The following is a 6,702-nucleotide window of genomic DNA, read 5'->3' as shown; positions in this document are numbered from 1 at the left end:
CAATATTACCAGTCCGTTGACACCTATCACAAGAAACACAAAACAAATATGCATCCTTGAAAATAGAAGGCCAATAGAAACCACATTCTAACACCTTTAAAGCTATTCTATGAGGCCCAAAATGACCTCCACATGCCTCACTGTGACAGAAGTTATGAATCGACCTATGCTCATTCTCTGGGACACATCTCCTAATGACTTGATCACTACATTGTTTCCATAAATACGGTTCATCCCAAATATAGTATCTAGCCATTTTCTTCAATTTAGCCTTATTAGCATGCGAAAGTGTACTAGGAAAATCCTTAGTAACTAAATAATTGACAATATTGGCATACCAAGGCACACTTACCTCTATCCCAAAGAGTTGCTCATCTGGGAAAGTCTCACGTAGTGGCTCTCTTTCCTCATCTCGCACGATCCTACTCAAATGATCGGCCACCACATTCTCACTTCCCTTCTTGTCTCGAATCTCAAGGTCAAACTCTTGAATCAACAGTATCCACCGGATCAATCTGGGCTTAGCATTCTTCTTTGTCATCAAATACCTTAAGGCTGCATGGTCAGAATACACAACAACTTTAGAATGCAAAAGATATGATCGAAATTTGTCTAAAGCAAATATTACAACCAAAAGTTCTTTTTCCGTAGTCGAATAATTCATCTGGGCCTCATTAAGAGTCCTAGACGCATAGTAGATCACTACGGGCTTCTTTTCTCTTCTTTGGCCCAACACCGCCCCAACTGCATAATCCGAAGCATCGCACATCAACTCAAAGGGCAGGTTCCAATCCGGAGGACAAATGATGGGTGCACTAGTCAACAACTCCTTCAACTTCACAAATGCTTTTTCACATGCATCATCCCATATGAACGGTATATCCTTCTGCAATAGGGTACACATAGGTCTCGCCACCATGGAAAAATCCTTGATGAATCTCATATAAAATCCTGCATGACCAAGGAAAGAACGAACCTCTCTCACAGTTGTGGGAGAGGGTAAGTGATGCACAATATCAACCTTAGCCTTGTCTACCTGAATACCCTTAGCAGATACAATATGTCCTAAAACTATCTCTTGATTAACCATGAAATGGCATTTTTCCAATTAAGCACAAGGTTAGTTTCTACACACCTTTTCAATATTAACTCTAAATTCTCTAAACATGCATCAAAGTCTTTACCATAAACACTAAAGTCATCCATAAAAAATTCAATGATATTTTCGATAAAATCAGAGAAAATAGCAAGCATACATCGCTGAAACGTACCTGGTGCGTTGCACAACCCAAAGGGCATGCGTCGATAGGCAAAAGTGCCAAATGGACATGTAAATGTCGTCTTCTCTTGATCTTCCGGATGAATGCATATCTGGTTGTAGCCACTATACCCATCTAGAAAACAAAAGAACTCGTGCCCGGCTAATCTTTCCAACATCTGGTCCATGAACGGCAAAGGCATGTGATCCTTGCGTGTTGTAGCATTTAGCTTCCTATAGTCAATGCACATCCTATGACCGGTCACCAATCTCTAGGGTACTAACTCATTCGCCTCATTTTTCACAACAGTTACCCCACTCTTCTTAAGCACAACTTGCACTGGTGAAATCCACCGACTGTCCGAGATGGGATAAATCACTCCACAATCAAGCAGCTTGATCACCTCATCTTTCACAATTTTCATCATTGGTGGGTGCAATCTCCTTTGAGCATCACGTGTAGGCTTGGCGCCATCCTCTAATAGTATCCTATGAGCACAAGTTGTAGGGCTGATTCCCTTGATATCCGCCAAAGTCCATCCAATAGCTGTCTTGTTCCTCTTAAGCGCATCAATCAATCTAGCTTCATGCTGCTCACTCAGCGTTGATGACACAATAACTGGTAGAGTATCATCCTTTCCAAGGTACACATACTTCAAATGATCTGGAAGCTGCTTCAAATCTAACTTTGGGGCCTGAACCACAGATGGTAACAATTTGTTAGTGGAAATGGGAATTGACAAGAAAGAGGGATACCTTTTGAACGGTTGAGCTTCAAGCTCACAAAGAATTTCGACAATCTTGGGCTCAAGATCAGCCCACTCCTCTCTTGGGACACGGTCCCCATGCTTGTCAAATCCGGCCTCTTGCTCCATAGCTAATTGCTATGCTTCCAACGTTTCTGACATAACATGTGCAATAGATTCAACAACATCAATAGCAAAGCACGAGTTAAGGTCAGAAACTGGGTATTTCATAGCCTCAAAAACATTGAAACTGATAACATCTCCATCAAATTCCATTGATAAACTCCCATTGGCCACATCGATGGATGTCCTAGAAGTTCTCATGAACGGTCTCCCCAAAAGCAATGGAGTTGTCTCCAAGGGTGATACCTCCATGTCTAGCACATAAAAATCTGCAGGGAAAATAAGGTGACTGACCTGCACAAGGACATCCACAACATACCCCTTAGGGTACTTGTTAGATCGATCAGCTAATTGAATAATCACGTTATCATTCTTTAAAGGTCCTAATCCGAGTGATTGATAAAGGGAAAGGTACACACGAAATGGGATTAGTATTAACTAAATCACTTGAGTTAGGAATTGTACCATTAGGTGCCTCATGGGACAGCACCATCTCCTTCTTGGAGGTAGCTGGATCCTTCTCCAAGTCCATCTTCATAGGAAATTCGTCACTTTCATGGTCATGGGCCGTATGGGCCTTCTTTGCAACATTTGAGCTCTCCTTTAACTCAAGCCCACTCCTTGTTATGATAGCTTGGGCTTGCTCATTTCTTGGGTTGGGTATGACACCACTAGGCAGCTTCCCTTGCTCAGAAAATCGGCCCATGAAGTCCACTACCTGGCCCATATGCGTTTTCAGCTCCGCAATGTCCTTGCTATTTGCTTGTTGACCCACCACCAAAGTTTGAGTAACGGTGTTCAACTGACTTTGCCCAGCAGCTAAGGACTTCAACAACTCATCATAATTAGGAGCAGCAGCCACATTTGGAGGTGGTACATTGAGTAGTGGAGCTTGTGGTCTAAACAAACCACCCGGACGAGGCCCAAATTGCATAGCATTCTGATGTGGCTTGAGTACATTCTCATTGTTGGACCATCAAAAGTTAGGATGATCACGTAGGCCAGGATTGTAGGTATTTGAATATGGGTTGTACCTCTGACCTCCTTGATAACCAAGGGCATTGACTTCTTTAAACCCTCCACTAGATGCAACTTGAGGACACTGATCAGTAGGGTGCCCCTCCGTAGATATCCCACACACTTGAGCTCCACTAGACTTCATGAAATGGCTCATCATCTTGGACAACTTGTCTACCTTGTCCTCTAGAGCAGAGTTTGAACTAGAGTGAGTCTCATGCACCTGCCGTGTAGCACTTGCAGATGTCCCAAACTATTGGTTATTCATTGCTCTCTTCTCCAAAAGATCTTTTGCCATTACATTGCTCTTGTCCACGAACGAACCACCAGCAGCTGAATCAAGGAACTCCCTTTCCATTTGTAGAAGGCCTTCATAAAAGTATTGAAGGAGTAGACCTTCCCTAATGCCATGAGCTGGGCATGATGCTATAAGAGACCTGAATCTCTCATAGTAGTTGTAAAACGATTCATCCGGGCCTTGCTTGATACCAGTGATCTGCTTCCTTATGTGAGTGACTCTTGAAGATGGGAAGTATTTGGATAGAAATTCGTTCACCATGGTAGTCCAAGAAGTAATCCTACCAGCTGGCACCTCAAACAACCATTTCTAAATATGGTCCTCCAATGAGTAAGGAAAAGCTCTCATCTTCACAATCTGAATGTCTGCTCCTCTTGGGCACATAGTCTCGCAATTGAATTGGAACAAGGTGAGATGTTGATTAGGATCCTCACCAAAAAGACCATGAAACTTGGGTAAATGGTGTAGAAACCCACTCTTCAAAACGAAATCACTAGTCTTTCCCTCTTCCGGGACAGGGTATGCAATGTTAGAGGGCGCTGTCCCACCAACTGCTCCTTCAACTTGACCATTTTGTTCTCTAATTGATGCCATTACTTCTTCTTGATTTTCAGGTTTTGGATCGGGTAGATTGAAATTCAACTGGGCCAATGGAAATGGGCTTGTCAACAATTCCAACTCCGGATCCTCAAAGAACAAAGGATTGAGCCCACTACAACTTGATGCACTTGGAAATGGCGAAATGGACCCAAACTCTTTCTCTTCGTGAAATGAATCTGATTCAATGGATACGTTATCAAACTGAGATGGAGGCTGAATTCTTTTCAGGCGTGCACTAATCTCTTCGGACCAACCAGTAATCTTGGACATTTATTAGCCTGAAAAGAACACATATATATTAGAATCTTTACAAAGTATGAAGTACAAGTATAAGTAAATATAAACTTCTTCTTCCTTTCAATTACAAATTTTCGTTTCCCTCATTTACAAAAACGTAACTCTTCTTTAAATCTATGTTTAATTTCATTTTCTTTGTTTCTTTTCTTCTATATTTCGAAAATTACAAGTGTGGGAGTATAACTAAGTCTAATTGATTTTATTCACACACAATCCTAACTTTTAAGGTACGTGGAGCAGAGGAGCTAACTGTGCAATGGACTAAAACTGCCCAAGGTAAGGGTCTTGCTTTATCTGATATACCTTAAATTAGAACATCATTTTCTTTTGAAAGTATATACATCTATTTATACAAAGTTATCTTCTAAGTTATAAAGCGAGGTGGACGTGCGGCCTAAGTACGTCGTCTAGACACAAACTCATTCCTTTGTTTCAGAAGGCTTGATAGCTAGAATCTGAGATCGTCACAAGGCAGGACTCATTTGTTGGACACCACGGGGGCCACAACCTCGAAAGGATGCTTTCCCAATCGACTCCATCACCGAGATGTATGTCAGTCTATGGGCCTCTGAGATCCAATTTGGTAAACCTTGAACCAGGGTAATGAAAATAGCATAGCCCCTTACTCAGCTCGGAACAACTTTGCGTGTTAGACTGCCCCCAAAGTGTTAATAAAAGCCGCCCTCAACCCCAAGTGACCTTTGCAAGGTACAAATGGAGGGTTAAGGCTAATATTAACAAAATGGACTTTACCTATTCCGTTCACCTTATAGCTTCCTAAAAAAAAAAATTACTCTGTGTAACAAGTTTCCTATACGCATACTACTACAACAATATAACAAAAAACAACTTTACACACACAATTTTTTTTTCGTTCTATACTCGTTTGAGTATCTTTCCGAACTGCTTTCTGAAGCCAGTTTCTATTGAATTTGTGTGTTTTGCAAGTGTGGGCGTGTGCTTCTTTCAAACTGAGTATCTTTCTATCGTTTTCGTATCTTTACTATTCCAATTTGTGTATCTTTTCAATTCTCATTTAAGTATCTTTCTAAACGGCTTTCTGATGCAAGTTTCTATTGAATTTGTGTGTTTAGCAAGTGTAGGCGTGTGTTTCTTTCAAACTGAGTATCTTTCTATCGTTTGCGTATCTTTACTATTCCAATTTGTGTATCTTTTCAATTCTCGTGTCAGTATCTTTCAGAACGGATTTCTGATGCCAGTCTCTATTGAATTTGTGTGTTTAGCAAGTGTAGGCGTGTGTTTCTTTCAAACTGAGTATCTTTCTATTGTTTGCGTATCTTTACTATTCCAATTTGTGTATCTTTTCAATTCTCGTGTGAGTATCTTTCTGATGCGAGTTTCTAATGAATTTGAGAGTTTTGCAAGTGTGGGCGTGTGTTTCTTTCAAACTGAGTATTTTTCTATCGTTTGCGTATCTTTACTATTCCAATTTGTGTATCTTTTCAATTCTCATTTGAGTATCTTTCTGAACGGCTCGCTGATACGAGTTTCTATTGAATTTGAGAGTTTTGCAAGTGTGAGCGTGTGTTTCTTTCAAACTGAGTATGTTTCTATCGTTTGAGTATCTTTACTATTCCAATTTGTATATCTTTTCAATTCTCGTTTGAGTATCTTTCTGAACGGCTTTCTGATGCAAGTTTCTATTGAATTTGTGGCTTTTGCAAGTGTGGGCGTGTGTTTCTTTCAAACTGGGTATCTTTCTATCGTTTGCGTATTTTACTATTCCAATTTGTGTATCTTTTCAATTCTCGTTTGAGTATCTTTCTGAACGGATTTCTGATTCGAGTTTCTATTGAATTTGAGAGTTTTGGAAGTGTGGGCGTGTGTTTCTTTCAAATTGAGTATCTTTCTATCGTTTTCGTATCTTTACTATTCCAATTTGTGTATCTTTTTAATTCTCATTTGAGTATCTTTCTGAACGGCTTTCTGAAGCCAGTTTCTATTGAATTTGTGTGTTTTGCAAGTGTGGGCGTGTGTTTCTTTCAAACTGAGTATCTTTCTATCGTTTTCGTATCTTTACTATTCCAATTTGTGTATCTTTTCAATTCTCATTTGAGTATCTTTCTGAACGGCTTTCTGATGCAAGTTTCTATTGAATTTGTGTCTTTTGCAAGTGTGGGCGTGTGTTTCTTTCAAACTGAGTATCTTTCTATCGTTTGCATATCTTTACTATTCCAATTTGTGTATATTTTCAATTCTCGTGTGAGTATCTTTCTGATGCGAGTTTGTAATGAATTTGAGAGTTTTGCAAGTGTGGGCGTGTGTTTCTTTCAAACTGAGTATCTTTATCTCGTTTGCGTATCTTTACTATTCCAATTTGTGTATCTTTTCAATTCTCATTT

Source organism: Argentina anserina, chromosome 3 (assembly GCF_933775445.1).
Source record: "Argentina anserina chromosome 3, drPotAnse1.1, whole genome shotgun sequence".
NCBI lineage: Eukaryota > Viridiplantae > Streptophyta > Magnoliopsida > Rosales > Rosaceae > Argentina > Argentina anserina.
Note: the sequence above shows the minus strand (reverse complement) of the source record.